Raw genomic sequence first — 24,460 nt, 5'->3', positions numbered from 1 at the left:
TGGTGCAATACACCAACTCCAGTTCGGGTTCTACTTGTGTTTTCTCTTCTGATTTTTGTCTTTCAACTTCTGCTTGAGTGTGAGATCATCCCATGTTCATCCTTCTGTTTCTGACTTATTTCACTTAACATGATTTCTTCAAGCTCCATTCAAGATCGGCTGAAAGTGGTGAAGTCACCATTTTTTATAGCTGAGTAGTACTCCATTGTGTATATATACCACAACTTGCTCAGCCACTCATCTGTTGTTGGGACACCTGGGTTGCTTCCAGGTTTTGGCTATTACAAGTTGTGCTGCTAAGAACATATGTGTACACAGATCTTTTTGGATGGATGTGTTTGGTTCCTTAGGATATATCCCCAGGAGAGGAATTGCAGGATCATAGGGTAGGTCCATTTCTAGCAGGCTTTTTTTTTTTTTAACTTTATTTTATTTGATAGAACAGAGAGAAACTGAGCAGATAGGGGGTAGAGAGGGAGAAAGAGAGGCAGAAAGACACCTGCAGCACTTGTGACGCTTTCCCTTTATAGGTGGGGATCAAGGGCTTGAACCTGGATTCCTGTGCATAGTAGGTAATGTGCACATAACCAGGTGTGCCATCGCCCGGCCCCCTGTAACTTTTGATCTGCCTAAATTTATGATGAGAACAGATGCTAGGCTTGTATTTTTCTGACTTATGTTTTATTCCAGTTGCTGGTCAGAAAGGTCTTGAGAGACACACAGATCCCATCTTTCTGTTTGGGGAGCTGATTTGAGAAGGGAGGGACAGAGACTCAGGAAGGAAGATACCCCCCCTCAGCTCTGACTCTGCTTCAAAACTACTGTGTGAGCAGAGGAGGAAAGGTGCTTAGTGTTAAGTCCCACAGTATTAAAGGGGGACAGGGTGTGGAGCTTATTATAATGTAGACTAAGTACAGCACGTGGGGCTTGTTGTACCAGTCACTGAGATGACATATGAACATATGAAAGTGCTGACAGGTGTGTCATTGTGTAACCTGACTTTTTGTCCTGGTTATCTCTAGTCAGGGACTTGATTATGACTTTTTTTTTTTTTTGGTGTGTGTGTGTGTGTGTGTGTGTGTGTGTGTGTGTGTGTGTGTGGTGTCACTTACATTGTATGCACAATTCTAGTGCTCCTAGGCCTATTTTTCATTCTTTTAATTTGGTGGGGGGGGGGGAGAAGAAGTGCCAGAGCACCACTTTATAACCTGGTATCCCTGGTGCTCCCAGGGCTCATACATGGCAAAGTGAGGGCCCTCTCTGGTGAGCTATCACCCAGTCCCTTGACTGTGACTTTAAGGGTGGAAGGGTGCAGCATTTTCCAGTCTGAATCTCTTCTCTGACATTTGAAGCAGATCTAAACCCTATTCCATTATAACTTTCAGTAACATAAATCTCTGGATGGTAAGAAGCTTTAATGGGTGGAGTTCCATGAATGGTAGACCAGTATTTTAGCATCTCTGCCCCCCTTTCTCTCTCTCTCATAAAAAAGAGAAAGTGGGAGTCAGGCCGTAGTGCAGCAGGTTAAGCACACGCGGTGCAAAGTGCAAGGACGGCCGTAAGGATCCCGGTTCGAGCCCCCGGCTCCCAACCTGCAGGGGGGAGGATCGCTTCACAGGCGGTGAAGCAGGTCTGCAGGTGTCTGTCTTTCTCTCCCCCCTCTGTCTTCCCCTCCTCTCTCCATTTCTGACTGTCCTATCCAACAACAACGACATCAATAACAACAACAACTACACCAATAAAACGACAAGGGCAACAAAAGGGAATAAATAAAATAAATATTTAAAAAAGAGAGAGAAAGTAACAATGATAGCATAAGGATTTTGAGTCCCAAGTTAATATTCTGTTTATTTCAAGTAATTTCTAAAACCGTAGGATGACTGTAGCATGTGGCTACTTATCTTTTACTCTCATGCTTATAGTAAAGACAGTTGTCCCGTACAACCATCAGAAACAAAAAAGTGTTGCCCATAATTTTTCAGTGATACTTAGATCAGCTACTCTATTTTTCTCTTTATTGGGGAGGGTTAATGGCTTGCAGTCAACAGTAAAATAGTAATTTGTACATGTGGAACATTTCTCAGTTTTCCACATAACAATTCAACCCTCTCTCTGTCCTTTGATATCATGTTCCAGGACCTGAACACCACCCCCCTACCCCAGAGTCCTTTACTTTGGTGCAATACACAAGCCCAGTCCAAGTTCTGCTTTCTGTTCTCTTACTTTTCAACTTCTTTATTATTATTATTATTATTATTATTAGTGATTTAATAATGGTCAACAATATTGTGGGGTATAATTCATACAGTTTCCACCAGCAGAGTGCCATATCCCATCCCCTCCATTGGAAGCTTCCCCATTCTTTATCCCTCTAGGAGTATGGACCAAAGAGCTCTAAAAAATTACTATATTTTTTAACCAGTGCACTACTCAGGTCTGGTTTGTAGTGGTGCCAGGTATTAAACCTGGGTCTTCTGAGCCTCAGGCATAACCATTATGGAATGTCTCACCACCCCCTCCAGCCAGCCTTCTTTTTTTTTTTTTGAGTGGAGCCGGGTACTTGAACTAGGATCCTTACCATCCTTGCACTTCTCACCATGTGTGCTTAACCCGCTGCACTATCACCTGCCCCCTCCCCCTTATTTTTATTTCCCTCTAAAAGCAGCCTGCTCTACTCCTACCCCCTGTCTCGCAGGGCTCCCCTGGTGATGTGGCTCATTCCATGATCCCTTTAAGAGCTCCTGTCAAATGTGCTTGGTTGAGTCACTGGGCTGAGTCACTTATCACCTGAGAAGTGTCCAGAAGCCATACCTGAGGCCTTTGATCCCTGAGTGTCTGGCTCACTTTTCCCCACTGCTGGGGCTTGGGTGTGAGTGAGGCGGCTGTCAGGATGTTCAGCCAGAGGGAGACCTGATTTATGAACTGTCTAGATTTTACTGAGGCTACAGCACTTTTATTAATAGAACATGCTGCATTTCCTTTTTATAAAAATATGAAGATCACTGCACACAGGAAAATGCCTGGTGACTTTCTGTCTTTAGGGCATGTTCATCACCAGGCTAAAATTAAAAGTGAAGTCAGGCCCTTCTTGAGTCTATTTTTAACTGAGTTTAGCATATGAATGTGAATGTGAAGTCTTTCTTTAGATCCCTTAACTCAATTACTCATGCCAAGCATCCTGCCTGGAATTCCTCAGTGGTGGCTGGGTCTACCTAGAGTGGGGAGCCCAAAGGGAAGTGGGGGGCAATCAGCCCATCTATTTGGTCTCCACTCATCCCAGCTCCACTAATTCCAGGAAGCCCATACTCTGGGGAAATAATGTAATGTGTGTGTGTGTGTGTGTGTGTGTCCAACCAACCCACCAACCTATGGACATTCTCTGATGCTTTAGAGATGGGTGTGCAGGGAGCCCCTAATTGGACATCATTTCATAGGGACTCAGATTCAGAGGCAGCCACTTGGGTCAAAGGGGAGACACTGGATTGCTGGGGAGGCTTTGTCATTCAACAGTGAGTGCAAATGGCCCTGACATACCATCACAGACTTAGGACAACAGGTGGAGGTTGAGGGGGGAAAAAAGCCACAACAAGTGTCATTTCTGTCCTGAGAGTTCATGATGAGTGATGAGAGAGCTGGGGAAACTTTCAGTAACCCTCTTAAATTCCCTCTTTGAAACTGTTTTAATGTCTCCTCTGAGGACTGTGGAGGGAGAGAGAGCAGGGGGTAGAGTTGATCCTAACTTTTAAGTTTCTTTGGCCTAAAGTTTCTCTTGGAGGCAGGGACTAATAGAAGCCTTTATTTTCCTCTCCTCTCCTCTCCTCTCCTCTCCTCTCCTCTCCTCTCCTCTCCTCTCCTCTCCTCTCCTCTCCTCTCCTCTCCTCTCCTCTCCTCTTCCTCTGCTCTCCTCCCCTCCCCTCTCCTCCCCTCTCCTCCCCTCTCCTCCCCTCTCCTCCCCTCTCCTCCCCTCTCCTCCCCTCTCCCCTCTCCCCTCTCCGCTCCCCCTCCCCCTGTAGCATTGCTATAGTGCTGAGACTGAACCCTGAGGCTCTCATATAGCTACTGTTTTTTCTTTTTCTTCCTTTCTTTCTTCCTTTCTATCCTTCCTTCCTTCTTTCTTTTCCTTCCTTTCTTCCTTTCTTCCTTTCTTTCTTTCTTTCTTCCTTTCTTTCTTTCTTTCTTTCTTTCTTTCTTTCTTTCTTTCTTTCTTTCTTCTTTTTTTAAGTAGCAGGTAAGGGAGCTGGTTGGTGGTGCATCTGGTAAAAGGAACATGTTACAATGCATAAGGACCAGAGTCAGTCCCCTTGCCCCCACCTGCGGGGGAAAGCTTCACAAATGGTGAAGCAGTGCTACAGCTATATGCTTTTCTTTCTCCTTCTTCCATATCAATTTATATCCCTATCAAACAAACAAACAAGATATTAAAAAAAGAGTGTAAAGACAGAGGAGAGACACCACCCCACTGCTCCACACATTGTGAAGCTACCTCTTTTTAAAATATTTTGCTCTATTTGTTACTTATTTTATGTATTTTTTTTAGATATTTATTTATTCATTCCCTTTTGTTGCCCTTGTTGTTTTATTGTTGTAGTTATTATTGTTGTTGTCATTGTTGGACAGGACAGAGAGAAATGGAGAGAGGAGGGGAAGACAGAGAGGAGGAGAGAAAGACAGACACCTGCAGACCTGCTTCACCGCCTGTGAAGCGACTCCCCTGCAGGTGGGGAGCCGGGGGCTCGAACCGGGATCCTTAGCTGGTCCCTGCGCTTTGCACCATGTGCGCTTAACCCGCTGCGCTACCGCCGACTCCCTTATTTTTTTTTCTGTCTCCAAAAAGAGACAGAGAAATTGAGGGGGGAGATAGAGAAGAAGAGAGAAAGACACCTGCAACACTGCTTCACCACAAATGAATCTTCCTTCCTGCGGATGGGGATGGGAGGCTTGAACTCTGGCCCTTATGCATTGGAACACGCATGTTCCACTGGGGGTGCCATCACCAGACCCTTACTTTTTTTTTAAACTTGATTGTTAAATTGGTAATTCATTACAATTGTGTCATTTCACTTTGCACTTGTATATTCATTTCATGTTATTATATATTTATTATTTAACCAGAGCACTGCTCAGCTCTGGCTTATGGTGGTGCAGGGGATTGAACCTGGGACTTTGGGAGTTTCAGACATGAGAGTCTCTTTGCATAACCAAAGAGACTATCTACCCCCCCACCCAGTTCATGTTATTTTGTTTTAGATGGTGTAATTTATAAAAGATTTTATTTACGTACACTACCATGCAGGAAGACCCCAGCTCTTCCCTGGCCCCCAACTGCAGAAGGGAAGCAGTGCTATGGGTATCTCTCTTCTCTTTCTCTTCCCCTCTCCCCCCCAAGGAGTGGTGGCATAGAGCCTCAAGATAACCTTGGTTTTAAAAACCCAAAATATTTGCTGATTATGAAATGGATTTTCACCTGAGACAGGAGAGAGAGAGAGAGAGAGAAAGAGAGAGAGAGAGAGACTGAGAGAACCACAAATCCATCCACAGGAACTGAACCTGGAACCTCAGGCATGCAAGTCCCATGCTCTACTAGTTGAGCTATATCCCTGGCCTCAAGGTGATGTCATTTTTTAAGCAGAGGGAAAACTTCCATTTATTGTTTTATATATATATATATATATATACATATACATATATATACATATAAATATATATGTATATATATATATATATAGTATGACTGAAAAGCATCCTTGAGGATAAGTAAAAGTTTAAAAAGGCCAATTAGTTTGTTTTTTTTTTAAAGATTCTTATTGATTTATTAATGAGAAAGATAGGAGGAGAGAGAAAGAGCCAGACATCACTCTGGTATGTGTGCTGCCGGGGATTGAACTTGGGACCACTGCATCACCTCCTGGACCACCCAGTTACTTTTGTTAACCCACTGATGGCGTGGCAGTTTGTGGCTAGAGAACTTTGAAAATGTTTCCAGATTGAGTCGGAGAGGGGAGTTGGGAAAAGGGTTCTGTATGTGGGTGTTCATTTTGCAGTGAGTGATATTTAAACATCCAGCTTCTTCCGTATATGATACGCCTGTTCTGTCACAGCCGTCAGAATGAAGTATGATGTTTTCATAGTCAGGTACCATCTGTCTGAAAAAAATCTAATGAGTTATTGCCTGCTGTTCAGCAAGCATTCTGGCTTAAATTACAGCACTTTAAGACTCCGAATATTGTTTTTAATTCTGACAACTTTTACCACTACTTGGTTGCATCAGATTGCAAGGGACTGACTTTCTCAGTCACATTGATTAATTTGGAGTGTGTCTACTTAGTAAAAAAAAAAGAAGAAGAAGAAGGAGAAAAGTAGGGGAGAGAGTGTAGTAATACTGTGACTGAAAAATGGTGTTCTTTTGGTTTCTGGTTACCACAGTGGCTTGGGGCTCAAGGAATAGACCAGCCCCTTGGTAATTAAGCAGAACTACTGAATTCAAACTAATAAGCTGTTTCTCTGAAACCATGCAGTTTCACCTGATTTAGTTATTCTAGTTATTTTTGTTTTGCTTCTTTTACCTGCACTCAATATTATTTCTCAGCAAGTCTAATGATGCAACTCTTTTAAACCTTCCTGTTTCATCTTGAGTGGTTGTTCCTATTAAGGGATATCTAGGTCTTTTTTTTTTTTTTTCCTTCTTCTTCCTTGCCTTCACTTGACCCATTTGAGAGTCTAAGGGGTCTTGGACTTTCACATCTTAGAGTTTCAGATTGGGGTCAAGAAATGGTTAAGATCACTCTGTCTCTTTCCAGGGACTGTTGGGTGGTACCTGCCACTGATCAGGAAGTGAAGATTGTGCACATCCTTAAGTGGTCCTCTGAGGTGAGTTCTGAGCCCACATTTCTTCTGGCTGGACTGTGGTTTTTTTTTTGTTGTTGTTGTTTTTTTTTTTTTTTTTTTTTTTAGATTGTGCATTTGGTGTGTGTACAGCCCCTGGCACCAGTCTTTGCTTCTTTCACTCTTAAAATGATATGTGGGACTGAGGGTAGGTCTGGAATCCCCTTAGCTGGAGTTCCTCAGCTCAGCTGCTGAGAACCTGTTAATTCCAGCTGCCTGCTAGATCCTCCTTCCCTGGCAGGGGCGAGCTGGGCGCAGAGAACATGGAAATGAAACAGAACCCTCTGTCTTACAAGTTTCATTCTGAATGCTCTTGGTCTATGAGAATTTAGTTTCTTCTCATAAACTCTTATTTGTTTTGCCACTCTGGTCTGTTTCTTCATCCAGCTAGAGAGACAGAGACAAGAGAAAGGGAGACGAGAGTTTCCTCTGGTGCCATAGTACCTTCCATATGGAGTCAGGTCTTCAGTCTAGGTTGCAGATATGGCAAGACATGCACCTCATGTGAGAACTGTTTATCTTTTTCTCATAAATCTGTAAGACATGCCTTCCTCTAAATTTTGTTTGTAATGATACTATTACAATAAAACAGTGGATACATTTTGGGAGAAAAATTGTCAGTAATCTCTCTGTCCTTCAAATGTTTGCCCATTTTGTCTTCATTCATTTCATGTTTGGTCATGTGTATATATTTTGAAATTATTACATGTTATTTTATACTCTGTTTGGAAGATTTCTTAGGAATGACTCTCCTAAGTATTGTTCTTGGTATATCTGCCAAATTGCCTTACAAAAAGATGCACTAATTTATAAAGCCAGCAGTAACTTTTTTTTAAGCAGTAACTTTTGAGGATAGAAACTTCACTATGAGGTGTGTGTTTTGTGTGAGTATATAAGAGTGCTTTCTCTAAGTTTGACTCTCACCTTTGCCATTTGCCACTTAGAGAAATTTATCTAACTTCCCTGTGCCTCAGTTACCTCCTCTGTAAGACAAGAATAATGACAAGATCTATTTCATGAGGTTGTCACTGGGAATAACCAGTTACTTTTGCATACTGTCTAGAACTGTGCCTGTGTAATATCCACTGTGTGTTTGTACAGTGCACCTCTCTAGTTCAAGATTAACAAAATAGTAAATTAATAGGAACAGTGGATTTAAAAAAATATTTTACATGTTGATTAACAGTATATCTAAGAAACAACCCCCCCCTTAAGTCCCCTTTTCTAAAAGGCTTTAAATTTTTTAAAAGTCATTTTATTTTTATCATTTTAACAATAGAGATTGAGATAGAGAAGAGTACTGCTCAGCTCTGGTTTATGGTGGTGTTGCAGATTAAATCTGGAACCTCAAAGTGTCTGGTTTTGAATAACCATCATACTGTTTCCCCAGCCCCTTCAAAAAACTTTTTTATTTCTTATTTTATTTATTTTTTATTAGAGCACCACTCAGCTCTGGCTATTGGTGGTGCTGGGGATTGAATTTAGGACCTCTCCTGTGGAAGTCCTGTGCACTACCACTATCTCACCCCCAGTTGAAGATTTATTTAATTTGTTTCTTGCAAACCCACACACATTTATTTTGCTTGGTAAGTTCTTGAATACTGAAACATAATTAGAGATATAAAAGTACATATTTAAAAATTTTTTTAAATTTATTTTTTATTTTTTGAGATTTTATTTTTTATTTTAGATTTTTAAAAAATATTTATTTATTTTCCCTTTTGCTGCCCTTGTTGTTTATCGTTTTTGTTGTTATTGCTGTCATTGTTGTTGGATAGGACAGAGAGAAATGGAGAGAGGAGGGGAAGACAGAGAGGGGGAGAGAAAGACACCTGCAGACCTGCATCACCACCTGTGAAGCGACTCCCCTGCAGGTGGGGAGCCTGGGGATCGAACCAGGATCCTTAACTCCGATACTTGCGCTTTGCGCCACGTGTGCTTAACCCGCTGCACTACCACCTGATTCCCATAAAAGTACATCCTATTGGGTTTTAAAATAATACATCAATATAATCATAACTGTTTTAGGAAACACAGATTAGATTTCCCTTGTCTTTATATACACTGGACATTCATTGGAAATATTGAATTTACAAATTGAGAACTGAGTGACCTTAATTTTGCCTACCAAATTAAATGCCAGTTATTCAGTAGTTTTACAAAATCACAAGATTAAATAATCAGATTACAAGGGTATAGCTTCACAACGCACACACTACTGCTAAAGTTTTGTGCCCCTTCCTCATTGTTCTCGGAGTCTGAGAAACAGTTTAATATGCTTTATCTGTGTTTAACATATGAGCAAAATCTCTCAGCTGTTGTTTTTTCATTTTCTTATATTTCACTAAGCATAACCACCTCCAGTCACCTCACAGAACAGATCCATTTTCCATTTTGGAGTTTTTTGTTTGTTTGTTTTCTTTTTACCAGAGCAATGCTGTGGTTTATGGAGATGCTAGGGATTGATCCTGGGACCCCAGAGCCTCAGGCGTGGAACTTATTTGCATAACCATTATGCTGTCTCCCTAGCCCTGCGTGAGATCTTTATTCATCTTAAGAAGACTTTATTTGACAGGGGAAGATAGCATTAAATTAAAAAAAAATTAAAAAAGAATGTCTTTTAAAAATATTTTAAATTTATTTTTGGATAGAGAAATTGAAAGGGAAGGGGAGATAGAGAGCGAGAGACAGAGACACCTGCAGTCCTGCTTCCCCCCTGCAGGTGGGAACCAGGGGCTTGAACCTGGGTCCTTGCGCACTGTAATTTGTGCCCTTAGCCAGGTGCGCCACCACCTTTTTCCCTCCTCCCCTAAATAAGTCTTTATAAGAACTGAGATCCATATATCCCTTTAGAGTCACGTCTGAACGTCAGACATCCAGCGGTCTGAGGAGGTGTTGACAGTCCAGCATGCATCTGAGGAACAGGAATGCTTACTGGGGCTCTTGCCTCCATATGCGAGTGGGGGACCAGTGGACATGTTAGGGTTTGTTTACGATGCTTTTCCATTCTATTTGGATCCAGGCTGTTACTGCCAACTCCGTTTGGTGTAGGAAGTTGCTTTCCGCTGGGTGAATCCAGACACACCTCCGGACTGCTCCAGGCGTCCCGGGCGGGGACCTGGGCACTGGCTGGCGATGCGCAGGCCCCTGCGGATGGGGGCAGTGCTGAGGCTCCAGCCCGACCCGCGGAAAGGCGGCCGCACTTGCTGCCACTTTATGGTTCGATCAGCTTTCCACTCCTTAATCCTGGTTATTTCTGCTGAGCTCTCCGAATAATTCAATCCGTGTGTGTTGATAAACTCTAGAAGCCTGAGAATCTCAGCGAGCGGGCTGAAGGGGAACCTCGCTCGGTGCTCCGCGCCCCTCCGCCGCCTGGAGCCCGTGTCCCGGGCCCGAGCTGCGCGCCCCTCCGCCGCCTGCGCGCCCTCTCCGCCGACAGACCGAGGGATCTGTGCTGAGCGCGCTGGGACCTGTGAGAGCACGCCCTCACGCTTTCGCAGGGGCCCCACAGCTGCTCCAGCAGCAACTTCTGTCTTCTGCTTGCAGACTTTTCTGGGGACGGCTGCCTAAGAACCTTTTTCCCCTGGAGTGGAAAAATGATTGCTTTGGGGGTGCCCGGGTTCCCAGCGTGCTGGGTGTATGGTAGAACTGTGCCTTGTCAATTTTTCAAAGACTGCTTAGCTCATGCACATTGTTAGGAGGAACCATTAATGAGTCTGCCCCAAATCAGCTGCCGTTTTGGATAGTTCTTAGCTTATTTATTTTATTGTAATTGCCACTAGGGTTATCGCTGGGGCTCGATGCAATTCACCGCACCTGGCTGGCTGTTTCGTCATTTTCCCCCATTAATTCGATACAGAGAGAAATACAGATACCTGAGTCCTTGCTCATGGTAATGTATCGGGGCACCAACTCTCTGTCTCTGTCTTTTTTGTTTGTTTGTTTGTTTACCAGAGCGCTGATCAGCCCTGGCTTATGGTGGTGTGGGGAATTGAACCTGGGATTTAGGAGCCTCAGGCATAACCAGTATGCTATCTATCGTCGCTCTGTCTCTGTTTCTTTGCTTTTTTCTATACCTGAGTTCGTTTCCTTTCTCTTAGCTTTACGTGTATTGAGGTGTTTAATTTTTAAGTCTGTCCTTCCCAACTCCCAGTGTGGTCTTATAAATTTCCATACTGACTTTATGGCATTTTATTCAATTTATACAGTCACTTCTCTATGGGGTATTTAAGTGGTTGGGGTTTTCTTTTAATGAAATGTGTGGTAAACATCCTTTTTGCCTAAAGCTTTTCACCTTCCCTTCTCCTCAGCTTAGCTTTGAGTTATGATGGTTCTGAGGACTGAACCTGGAACCTTCAATGCCTCAGGCTCAGAGTCTATTTGCATAACAATTAAACAACCTTCCCAGTCTTGTCTAAAGCTTTTTCTTTTTTCTTTTTTTTTTTTAAAGAATTTATTCATTTATTCATGAGAGAGGAGGAAAGAAAAAAACCAGACATCACTCTGGTATATGTGCTGCCAGGGGATTGAACTCATGACCTCATGGTTGAGAATCCAATGTCTTATCTACTGCGCCACCTCCCGGACCACGTCTAAAGCTTTTTCTATGTAGATTAGAGCCTCACTATTATAATTATTTGAGGAGATGGTGTGCGATCACTTTTAAGGCTATTTATCTATCTTACTCTATTTCAAATTTCTTTAAGGGTTTGTGCCAATTTTCACTTCTACTTACTGTTGGAGTGTGTGTTTGATGCCCGCTTCACTAATAGTGGGTGTTACAAGAATGAGACTGTGTGGTTAGGGCCACAGGTGAGGAAGAGTTAAGAGGTACTGGCTGTGCAAACCTGCATTCTGTTCATGTTCATTTCTTCAATACTGTGAAATCCATTAAAAGACCTGTAACTGTATCACCATTTCATGTGTTCTGTGCTTGGCTCTCATGTTCACGGGGCTTTGCTTACAGCAGTGAGCTCTTAAATCCAAGATACTGTGTTTTCCCTAGAGCTTTGGAGAGAGAGAAGGATTCCAGTGTCATGCTGTTTAAGGATGTTCTGAGTGTCTCTTTAGGATTATTTTCAATTCCCAGTCCAATTGCTAGTAATGGGCAGAATTAAATCACGTAACCTGTGACTGGACATCTGTGTCATGCTTCCTCAAGCTCAGCGTCTTCCACTTCTTTGTGAATCACTTGAAAGTTCACTGGAGTAATAATGTCAAAACTTTTTTTTTTATAGATGACTCATCTTTTTAAAAAAATTTTTTTATTATTATTTATTTTCACTTTTGTTGCCCTTGTTGCTTTGTTGTTGTAGTTACTGTTGTTGTTGATGTCGTTGTTGTTGGTTAGGACAGAGAGAAATGGATAGAGGAAGGGGAGACAGGGGAGAGAAAGATAGACACCTGCAGACCTGCTACACCACTTGTAAAGTGACTGCCCTGCAGGTGGGGAGCCGGGGGCTCGAACTGGGATCCTTAGACTGGTCTTTACACTTTGCGCCACGTGCACTTAACTCGCTGTGCTACCGCCCGACTCCCACGTCAGAACTTTTTAATCCAAATAGTTTTAGTTGAATTAGGAAGACTGACTGCTTGTTAACAAATTGTTAGTAAGTACAGCTGTATAAGTCTTTGAGCTCAGATATCTGGTCTAGTATTTTTGAGGTCGTCAGTACATTATGTTCTTAAGACTTTGCTTGATTTTTTTCCTATACTCATTGCATTTAATTAGCTCAAATAATTATTGTACATATATTTAAATCATTTATGCCAGTAACTTTAGGTGGTCTGCCTGTCTTGTATGAGTATGTGTGTGTGTACACAAGTTGTATGTCGTTGCCTTTAGAGGACATAGAAGTATTTCACTTTCTGTCCTAAAGGAGCTCGTAACTAATTTGTGGGGAATAAGGCCAACAATGCAAAATACCCAATGAATGTTTCAAGCTGTGATACAGTTCTGTATTCACAGTGCATTGTTGATTGATGATGACATTTTAAGTGATTACTCTGTAGCATGCAAGTAGTCTGGAAGAAGAAAAATCAATGGACTCATATGTTTGTGAAAGATTTCTTAGAGAACATAGAAGCAAAGTTATTGAACTGAATGATCTTCCTTACAGGTGGGACATAATAAGTAGGGTCAGAGAGGGAGAACGCAAAGTGAAACGTGGACTGGATAGGGAGTATTGCAGCAAAACCAAAGTTCTCTGGGGGAGAAGGAGGAGGGAGGGGCTAAAGAGAACCTTGGGGTCCTGGTACATAGATGATGTAAAAGAGATGAAAGTGTTCTGCAGAGAACTTTCATAAGGAGATGAGAAATTTTTGTACCCATGTGACAATGACTGCACTGTAAACCATTAACCCCCAATAATAATAATAATAATAATAGCAATAGGAAAAAAAAGGAACTAATGAAATTACAACCTGTTGAGGCCAGGCAATGGTGCATCTGGTTCAGTGCACATGTTAACAATGCGCAAGGATCTCAGTTCAAGCCTCCCTATCCCACCTCACCCTTCGTGAGTGGTGAGACAGTGCTGCAGGTGTCTTCTCTCCTTTCCTTTTCCCTCTTGATTTCTCCCTGTTTCTATTAAATTGTAATAAAAAACCTGTCAAAGTGATAAATAAGAGCTATATAAAGAAGAATAAAGAAGAGAACCTTTTTAGGAGAATGTGGTTGAGTCGTAGTGTGTAAAATATTAGGTGGGATGGTGAATCTGGACCTTGAAACCACCACTGTTGCTTCAGCCACCATCACCATTGTTGTAAGTAGCTAGCTGTGTGTGTGTGTGTGTGTGTGTGTGTGTGTGTGTGTGTGTGTGTCTGTGTGCCTGTCCCTAAGATGTGATTCTAGGAGCCTTTCAGGTATATTTTATTTCGTTCCCAGAGAAATGTATGAAACAGGTAACAGTTATTATGTCCACTTACTAGTTCATCATCTGGGACACAAAGAAGTTAAGTAACTTGCAGCTAGGATGTAGTAGATCTGTTCAAATGAATTGAAGCCAACAGCCTGGTGTCAGAGTCTTTTCTCCACGTATCAGCACTTCCTCATAGTGACAGCTGAGGACTCCAGAGGAGATCATCATGGTCCCCTCTCCTGGGTTCTAGGGGAATCCTGCCTTTTAAGTCAGACTGATCTGGCTCACATTCTGGCTCTACAGACACTTATGAACTATGACCTTGGAAGTTACTTCTTTGATTTCTTGATTTGTGAAAGAAGGATAATAGTAATAATACTTAAGCATTGTGGGGTGGATTAAATTAGATAATGTATTTAATGCATACATCACCTAGTTGAATGCTAGGTAGGGAGCAGAGTCAGAAAATTGTATCTGCTCTGAGTTTATATTTCTCAAGTATACTTGGGCTATAGTCTCTGAGAAGGCGAAGAAATGAGAATAAGACATGACTTGGGTAGAATTTATTTGGTATCACTTGCAGATACCGGAAAATGGATTCTTTTTTTTGGGAACATTCCAGAAATGGACTATAAATTCCAGATATGGTTCTGCATTGTTAAATAACTGACTGCATTTCTCTCTCCAAAACTTAGAGAGTAAGATAAGGACATTTCCATTGTATTGCAGTCTGGCACAGGCCCATTGTGCATTCCAGAGCAGAACTCCAAATCTGATGAATAATTGGTGCTCTCCCTCCACTGGCTCCCACAGATAATTGCCCAGCAGCCCAAAGGAAAAAAATAGATAGCTGAAAGAAGTGAATTTAGTTGTCTCTAAAGATGAACAATGCATCTAGCAATCATAACCAAGACAGAAAGCTTCCAATAAAACACCGATAAACAAAAGCAGTGGGAAGAACTGATCTCTAAAAGGAAATGCTAATTAGCAATTAATACTTTCTTTTGGCTTGGGAGGTAGCCCAGTTGCTAGAGTGATAGACATTTAAGCATGAGGTCCTGAGTTCAGCCCCCAGCATCATATGTACCCCTTTCTTTCTCTTATAAATCAATAAACACATGTTTAAAAACTGTCACTCTCTGGGGACTGGGAGAGTGTAACCTTATGCAAGGATTCTCTTGGCACATGGAAGCACTGTACAAAGAGGAAGCTTTACAAGCAATGGAATGTGCTGTGTTGTGTCTCCTCTCTCTCTGGAAAAATGAAAAGGAAAATAAAGAGAAAAAGAAGTAAAGAGGACCCAGGTTCAAGCGTCCCATCCCCACCAGCAGGAGGAAAGCATCACAAGCGGTGAGGCAATGCCAGTTATCTCTCTCTCCTCTTTTTTTTCTTTTATTTTTAAAACCAGAGCACTGCTCAGCTCTGGCTGATGGTGGTTTGGGGGATTGAACCTGGGACCTTGGAGCCTCAGGCATGAGAATCTTTTTGCATAACCATTATGCTATCTACCCCACTCCACAGTTGTCTATCTCTATCTCCCCTCCCTCTCAACTTATCTCTGTTCTATCAAGTAAAATAAAGTTTTTTAAAAAAATGATAAAAAGGGGCCACGTGATGGTGCATCTGGTTGAGCACACATGTTAACATTGCTTCACTGCTTGTGATGCTTTCCTCCTGCTGGTGGGGACGGGACGCTTGAACCTGGGTCCTTGTGCATGGTAATACATGCAGTTAGGGGGTCGGGCGGTGGCGCAGTGGGTTAAGCGCACGTGGCGCAAAGCCCAGGGACCTGTGTAAGGATCCCGGTTTGAGCCCCCGGCTCCCCACCTGCAGTGGAGTCGCTTCAAGGGTGGTGAAGCAGGTCTGCAGGTGTCTTTCTCTCCCCCTCTCTCTCTGTCTTCCCCTCCTCTCTCCATTTCTCTCTGTCCTATCCAACAACAAAGCAACATCAACAATGGCAATAATAACCGCAACGAGGCTGCAACAACTAGGGCAACAAAAAGGGGGAAAATGGCCTCCAGGAGCTGTGGACTCATGGTGCAGGCACCGAGCCCAGCAATAACCCTGGAGGGAAAAAAAAAAATACATGCAGTTAATCAAGTGTGCCACCACCTGGCCTCAATATCCAGTCTCCTTGATTGTGGCAAATATATTGTTTGGGATAATCTAACTTGTCTTCTAAGAACCATCAAATATTTTTTGCCACTTAAAAATATTTTTATTTACTTTATTTCTTATTGGAAAGAGGCAGAAAGAAATTGAGAGGGGAGGAGAAAGTAATTGAGAGGGGAGGAGAAAGTAGAGAAGGAAAAAGACAGAGAAATATCTGCAGACCTGCTTCGCCACTTGTGAAGCTTTCCCCCTGCAGGTGGGGACCAGGGGATTGATCCTGGTTCTTTGCACACTGTAATGTGTGTGCTTAACCAGGTGCGCCACCTCCTGGCCCCTTTTTTGCTACTTCTAATCCAGTATTGGTTATTACTTCTGGAAATGTATGAAGCCGTAAAGAAAAGGACATGTTGAAAAACGTGGTGTGTCTGAAACATGAAACATTTATTAAAATGTTAGGATCACTAGAATTTAAATTTTTGAGTTTTCAGATAAGGCTAGAATCAAATAGCTATTTGCAGATCTATTTGTTGTTAAGTGATATTCTGGAGAAATTTGATTGTTGATCATTTTTAAAAAAATATTAATGAGAAAAAGGGAGAGAAAGAGAGCAAGCATCACTCTAGCACATGTGATTCTGGGGACCTGATGCTTGAGAGTCCAATGCTTTATCTGCTGCGCCACCTCTAGGGCCACTTGACTATTGTTTAATTTTCCAAAGTTTTTTTCACAAGTGAATTTTAAAACAGGATCTTAGGTAGCTGCTGGCTTTGAGGGCTATACGTCTCATGTTGCTTGTCCTCATGTAATGAAAATCTCTCTAAAACTAATAATGTCAGGTTTGCTGGCAAAGTAATGGCTTTCTGAATTGTTTTGCTTGAAATAAGAGGGGTTTGAATTCTCTAGAATTTGTTGCTTTTCTGTCTAACCCATGGGACACTTTACTCCTAGTCCATTCAACTAAGAGAAGGATTTGTTGAACATCTACAACACACCAGGCTATCATAGGTGCTCTGTGATGACCAGAATAGGCATGGCTCAGTGATGGAGCCTAGGAGCTTGAGGAGACAGACAACACAAACTAGAAACACACAGTCAACTATAAAAGCCCAATGTCAGATAAATACTGGCAATGGGGAAATAAGACTTTCCTTCAGCTCTAGGTGGGGAGATCAAGCTATGAGAATACCAGAAAATTTATTTGGACAAAACAGATTCTCCTCCTCCTCCTCCTCCTTCTTCTTTTTTAAATATGTTTTATTTTCCCTTTTTGTTGCCCTTGTTGTTGTTTTTTATTGTTGTTGTAGTTGTTATTGTTATTGATGTCGTCATAGCTAGATAGGACAGAGAGAAATTGAGAGAGGAAGGAGGAAGACAGAGGGGGAGAGAGAGATAGACACCTGCAGACCTGCTTCATCACCTGTGAAGCGACTCCCCTGCAGGTGGGGAGCTGGGGGCTCGAACCAGGATCCTTATGCCGGTCCTTGCACTTGATGGTACTTGTGCTTAACCCGCTGTGCTACTGCCTGACTCCCTCTTCTTCTTCTTTTTTTTTTTTTTTGGTTGTTGCTGGGGCTTGGTGCCTGTACTACGAATCCACTGTTCCTGGAGGCTTCCCCTCCCCCTTTGTTACTCTTGTTGTTACTGCTGCTATTATTATTGTTGTTGCTGTCGTCATTGTTGGATAGGACAGAGAGAAGTTGAGAGAGAACAGGAAGGCAGAGAGGGGGAGAGAAAGATAGATACCTGCAGACCTGCTTTACCACTTGTGAAGCGAACCCCTGCAGGTGGGGAGCTGAGGGCTTGTACCGGGATCCTTATGCCGGTCCTTGCGCTTTGTGCCAAGTGCGCTTAACCTGCTGAGCTGCCGCCCAGCTCCCCAGAATAGATTCTTATAGAAACCTGACCAAAGAACTACAATTAAAAGTGATGCAGAGAATGTTCTTGCACCAGAGCCCTTAATACTTAGTTCATGGTGAAGGACTCACGGAAAAGAATACTGTGTCAAGGCAAGTTCGAGCCTATGACCATGCTGAGACTGTGAAGCATCTTGTAGGCTGGTTGGCTTTAGTTACTACAGTATTATACCCACTATAGCAACTGCGGGAGAAGGAGCCTTCTGACTCCATGGAGCCCCTGATTGGGTGACTGATCCCTTATTGTTTATTTTTGGTAAGATCAGTTTGGTTCTAGGAGGCCTTCAAGCCTGGGCGATCTTCTCTCTGTTCTGCCATCAGCTCTTTTGGCCAATGAGCCTGGTTTCTCTGCCATTTCTTAGAGACTTAAGACATGAATGGGTTGAATATGAGGTCCAAAATTTATTTGAGATACTGTGGGGTGAATCATTCCATCTTGTTTAAAAACTTTCTTTTATTATCTTTATTTATTTTTTGGATAGAGACAGCCAGAAATTGAGAGGAAGGGGGAGATAGAAAAGAAGAGAGACAGAGGGACACCTGCAGCCCTGCTTCACCTCTTGCAAAGCTTTCCCCCTGCAGGTGGGGACTGGCGGCTTGAACCCAGGTCCTTGGCACTGTAACATGTACACTTAACCAGGTGCGCACCACCCATCCCTGAATCATTCCATCTTTAATCAGTGAAGTAGAGAGAGCACTGGACTTGACATCCCATATTCAGTATCACCACCAACCACTGCAATGATTTGGTTGTGACTTCACGCTTAGCTGTAGCTCACACTGAGAGAACAGGACCATCTGTGGTGTGTAAGCATGCAGGTTCCGGGTTCAGACTCAGAGCGTTCCCCTAAATAGCCATGTGGACTTAAGCAGGAAACTGGGCCTTACTGAGCTTCAGGTTTTGCAGCTATAAAATGAGTCTTTCGTTTCTCATCTGTAAGCACCCAGCTGTTCCTCCAAGGGCAAGGGTGGAGCACAAATGAAGGCAGCACCCAGAACCTGGCACAAAAGAATTGTCCACTGTTTATTCTTTGTCGTCTTTCTTCTTCATAAGTAGATTCCTTGTGTTGAGGTTCTTCGAATGCACACCTCTGCAGCCCCAAAGCTTTTTACCGTGGCACGATGCCTACCTCATGTTGTTTTGAAAATCAAGTGTAGGGAGCTGGGTGGTAGCACCGCTGGTTAAGCGCACATGTTGCAAAGTGCAAGGGCCAGCATAAGGATTCTGGTTCGAGCCCCCAGCTCCCTACAGGGGTTGCCTCACAAGCAGTGAAGCAGGTCTGCAGGTGTCTTATCTTTCTCTCCCCTCTCTGTTTTCCCCTCCTCTTTCCATTTCTCTCTGTCTTATCCAACAACAATGACAGCTATGATAACAATAACAATAACAACTACAACAAGCACAACAAGAAGGGCAAGAAAAATGGGAAAAATGGCCTCCAGGAGCATTGGATTTGTGGTGCAGGCACTGAGCCCCAGCAATAATCCTGGAGGCAAAAAAGAAAAAAAAAGAAAAGAAAAAATCAAGTGTAATAAAGTGAAATTTGAAATTGTTTTCCGTGCCCTCAGACCCTCTCCAAAGGCCAGGTGGCTGAAGTGGGCAGGTAAATGCTGGCCTGTCTTCTGAGAGAGTGGGCTTGGCTGAGCCTAGAAGGTAAATCTGTCTGTCTGTCTGCAGTTCAAATGGAGGGCAGACAGACAGGACTGGACACAGATGGCCACAGAGCTGCTCATTTGGTGATTGCCATTTACAGTTTATGCCATGTCGTGCCAGAGATAGCTAGAGGAGGGCACCTCCTTCTCAGTTTCATCCCTAGACTGGGCTGGCCCTTCTCACCTCCCTGGTCTGGAAGCTCTGGAAAAAAGACACAGCAGGACAGCCCTGTCTGTAGGCGATTTAAAAAACAGTAACATTGGTGAACTAAAAACAGTGAAACCCATAAACTGCGGTGGCAGTGCTGGAGCCAGACACCTGTTGGGGGTGGGGGTAGAATTAGTTTGTTTGGCAAAACCACTGGAATGTTCTTGGTGGGGGTGTCAGCCGGGTAGTGGGTGGTGGGTTTGCTTCTGGGGTGTGGCCTGCTGCCAAGCAGATGGGGCTGAAGGAATTTTTAGCAGATAGGAGGGGGCAGTAGCTGGGGAAGGCCTAAGGGCTGTTTTCCTGTCCAAATGGTCCATTCATAAAACACTTCCCCTTCCTTCTCCAGATGGTACCAGCCCTTGCCTGTTTTTTCCCCACTTCAGGGCTTCATGTCTCTCAGTGGGTGGAGGTCAGCTTAAAGGTGGCGGGAGCTCTGTAAGCTCTGTCTGCCACTTGGGTGATAGATAGCCCCGACCTCGTGGGGGTCACCTGCTCAGCTGCAAGCCAGGAGCTGGCCAATGCAAGCCAGGAACTGCCAAGGCTGCTTGGCCAGCTCTGGTCTGACATGCATTTATCCAGCCTGGGCTCTGCTTCCCTGTCACATGATGCCTGTTCCAGCGTCAGCTCACCTGAGGGCCAGGAACAGGGGACTTTTTGGGGGTGGGTGGCACTCTTTCTTGGATGAACTCTCTTTCCCTAACTTTGGACCACTTATGGTCAGTCACCAAGGCTGGGGACATGATGGTCCCTGAGGGTCAGTATGTCCAGCTGCTTCTTGCAGAAGAGAGCTGCACCCACACTTTTTGCCCCCTGCTGTTCCTAAATGCTTCACCCACCATCTCCTTGCCTTTCTCTATACACATTCTGGCATAATTACTGAGGTGGTTAGTTAACATTCACAAGTTGTCTCACATCTGGGGGCAGCTATGTATGATGGGAGGGGGTTGGGGTACCTACTCCTGTGTTTCTCAATGACCATGTAGGGGTAGCCTTGAGATGGAGGGACACTTCTGCGGAAGGTATTTCACTCCCTTTTCAGGGCTGCCTGAGAAGCTGGTGACAGAGCTGGCCCAGCATCCCAGGAACACACTGTCTCCCTCTGCTGCCAGTCCCTGCAACCAGCCTCCCCTACAGAGGCTCCAAGGAAATCTTCCCTCCTCCTATCTCTGCAGGCTGGTTTAGGCTTCAGGAGGCAGAAGAATTTAGATACTCAAGTCCATTATCTTTTTATAAAGTACTTTTTCATATAGGGAGACCCTAGCTATACCTTGCTTTCCACCAGGGTTATCCTTGGTACCGACATTATGCTCCCAGTGGCCATTTTTCCCTTTCTATTTTACTGGACAAGACAGAAAGACATTGAGAGGGATGGGGGAGGTAGAGAGGGAGAGAGAAAGAGAGACACCTGTAGTTCTGCTTTACTGCTCCTGATACTTTCCTCTTGTAGATGGGGTGTGGGGGCTTGAATCTGGCTCCTTGAGCAAGGTGGTGTGTGTGCTCTAGCGGGTGCACTAATATCAGGCCCCTGTTTTTCTTTCTTTTTTTTTTTTTTTCAATTCCAAGATGCAATTCAGAATCCTGCATGTATATAGCTGTCATGTCTCCTGCTATGCATGGCAGCCCTCTGTCTTTCATGTTTTCCACAACTTTTGAATAATACTGACTTTTGAAAGCACTTCTTTTTTTTTAATATTTATTTTATTTATTTATTCCCTTGTGTTGCCCTTGTTGTTTTATTGTTGTAGTTATTATTGTTGTTGTCGTTGTTGGATAGGACAGAGAGAAATGGAGAGAGGAGGGGAAGACAGAGAGGAGGAGAGAAAGATAGACACCGGCAGACCTGCTTCACCGCTTGTGAAGCGACTCCCCTGCAGGTGGGGAGCCAGAGTTCGAACTGGGATCCTTATGCCGGTCCTTGTGCTTTGTGCCACCTGCGCTTAACCCGCTGCGCTACAGCCCGACTCCCTAATACTGACTTTTTAAAAAAAAAAATAAGGATGGGCTAACATTTTTTGGTCAAGGGCCAGATTATACATATTGTTAACTTTGTGAGTTAGACATTGTGTTTTACCTACTTAGCACTGCTACTGTAGTATCAAAGCCATAATCAGTGATTTGTAAGTGATTGTAATGAGCGATCCCAGTGAAGTTGCAACATTTAACCTGAAAGCTGTAATTTGTCAAATACTTTTGCAAAATAGATACATAAAAAAGAACCCTGATTTAATATATCTCATGTATCCCCAGGATCAGATTGGGTTTGTGCACTTAAAAATAATAATCCCGGGGAGTTAGGCGGTAGCACGGTGGTTAAGTGCACGTGGTGCAAAGCGCAAGGACCGGCATAAGGATCCCGGTTCGAGGCCCTGGCTCCCCACCTGAAGGGGAGTCGATTCACAGGTGGTGAAGCAGATCTGCAGGTGTCTATCTTTCTCTCCCCCTCTTTGGCTTTCCCTTCTCTCTCCATTTCTCTCTGTGTTATCCAACAACAAAGACATCAATAACAACAGCAACAATAAAAACAACAAGGGCAACAAAAGGGAAAATAAATAAATATAATTTTAAAAATTAAAAAAAAAGAATCCCGGGTTGGGTGGTAGTGCACTGGGTTAAGCAAACACGGTGCCAAGTTGGCACAAGGATCCCAGTTCAAGCCCCAGGATCCTCACCTGTAGGGGGTCGATTTACAAGTGGTGAAGCAGGTCTGCAGGTGTCTAACTTTGTCTCCTCCTCTCTGTCTTCCCTTCTTCTCTCAGTTTCTCTCTGTCCTATCCAACAACACTAGCAATAACAAGGGCAACAAAATGGAAAAAATGGCCTTCAGGAGCAGTGGATTGGTAGTGCAGGCATCGAGCCCCAGCCATAACCCTGAAGGCAAAGATGGTGTTAATTGTAAAGCTGAAAGTTGCTTTTACCCTCCTGTGTAGTTAAGAATATCTTGAGGGGGAGTCGGGCTGTAGCGCAGCAGGTTAAGCGCAGGTGGCGCAAAGCACAAGGACCGGCATAAGGATCCCGGTTCGAACCCCGGCTCCCCACCTGCAGGGGAGTCGCTTCATAGGCAGTGAAGCAGGTCTGCAGGTGTCTATCTTTCTCTCCTCCTCTCTGTCTTCCCCTCCTCTCTCCATTTCTCTCTGTCCTATCCAACAACGACAACAACAATAATAACTACAACAATAAAACAACAAGGGCAACAAAAGGGAATAAATAAAAAAAAAAAAGAATATCTTGAGGGAGAGATACTGTCGGATTATGCAAACATCCTGCTTTTCCTCAAACTTTTTAAAAAATATTTATTTTATTTATTTATTCCCTGTTCAACTCTGGCTTATGGTACTAGTTATTGAGGCCAGGTCCTCAGAACCTCAGGCATGAAAGTGTTTCCCATAACCACTATGCTGTCTCCCCAGTCCATTCTGGAGATTTTCGTATTCTCTGTGATAGGTGTCAGCATAAAACACCCTGCACCAACTTACCACCTTCTTCCACCTTGGGACACTGGGTCCTTTCATCTACTTCTTGTCCATTATCTTGGAGATATATATATATATATATATAGAATTGCAGCTTTGTGGCTATTAGAGGGCCCTCAGTACAATGTAAGGTTAAATGATTTTGCCTCTGTTAGAAAACTGGGACGGGGGTAAGTGTCATAAGCAGTGCCTCATGAACAGAAGCTTAATTTCTACCATTAAGATTTTTTGTTATTATCTTATTTATTTATTGGATAGAGACAGAAATCAAGAGAGAAGGGGGAAAAGAGAGGAAGAGACAAGAGAGACATCTGCAGCACTGCCTCACCACTTGTAAAGCTTTCATCTTGCAGGTGGGAACTTGGGGCTCGAACCTGGGTCCTTGATCATGGGTCCTTATGCATTGTAACATGTGCGCTCAGCTAGTTGCGCCACCAACCAGCCCCAATTTCTACCATTTTTGGGGTAGAAATCTGTGTGCTGCAGAGTTCTGTGGATGTTTAAAGAATTTTCCACATACAACTGAGGAAATGGGTCAAGAACTCTGCCACACTTTTTAAAAAATTTAACGTGTTCATCTTTCCTGATTGTAAGGATGAAAAGCTGTGATATCAGTACTTACCTGTTTTAAACAAAAGGGTATAATCACAGACTGTTGACAGAAAATCTACACCAAGTGTTTCACAATTTCTGAGGCAACCTAATAAAGCCACACGCTTGAGTCAGATGCCAATTTCTCAAAACTTAGGTACATTAAAAAAAACTCTCACTCCTGACGCATAACATGAAGGAGACGAGAACTACTAGTAACATGACTGGGTGATGATGGTAGATGCTGACATTCTGAGGGGTGAAATTATTCACAAACGTCTTTACCTAAGTCCTTTGACACACCCCCTTAAATTCATGAGCCTTCAGTGTAGTGAGATGGGCTGTGCTCATTTTGTGAAATGAGGTGACGTGGGACTAGCTCTTTGTTTGGGGAAGATATTGCGTGAACCTTTCTTTCCCGGCCTTTCTGTAGTTTGTAATAGTAGTGGAAAGTCAGCACGTTCACAGGCAACCTCACTGATTCGCTGTCATTTTGTCCTCGGTGGACCTGTCAAAAAGAAGTTACTTTGAAACTATACCATTGACAGGCAACCTCACTGATTCACTGTCATTTTGTCCTTGGTGGACCTGTCAAAAAGAAGTTACTTTGAAACTATACCTCTTGATTGTACATTTCATTCCATCAAGTGCTCAGTGTTTTTGACATAACTGTTCGAGGCCTGTGTGATAAGAGTGAAAAAGTGCCCTGTGCCCTTCTGACCAGTGGGGGAATCTATTTTAGTCTTGGAAGTCTCCATGTCTAAAAGTGACAAA

At 43.4% G+C, this 24,460-nt stretch overlaps 1 protein-coding gene across 2 annotated transcripts in view; it reads left to right on the top strand.

Moving 5' to 3' along the window:
• RBM20 (RNA binding motif protein 20) overlaps positions 1-24,460 on the top strand; it is a 243,108-nt gene that overhangs the window by 20,585 nt on the left and 198,063 nt on the right. Inside the window, exon 2 of one of the 2 annotated variants that reach the window (XM_060171337.1) lies at positions 6,798-6,867. The exons of the other annotated variant lie outside the window; for it this stretch is intronic. The gene's annotated coding sequence lies outside the window, so the exon portion shown is untranslated. The remainder of the gene's footprint in view (positions 1-6,797; positions 6,868-24,460) is intronic. 2 annotated transcript variants of the gene reach the window in all.

The sequence above is a fragment of the Erinaceus europaeus genome, chromosome 14 (assembly GCF_950295315.1).
Source record: "Erinaceus europaeus chromosome 14, mEriEur2.1, whole genome shotgun sequence".
NCBI lineage: Eukaryota > Metazoa > Chordata > Mammalia > Eulipotyphla > Erinaceidae > Erinaceus > Erinaceus europaeus.
This window is presented reverse-complemented; position numbering and strand designations above follow the sequence as displayed.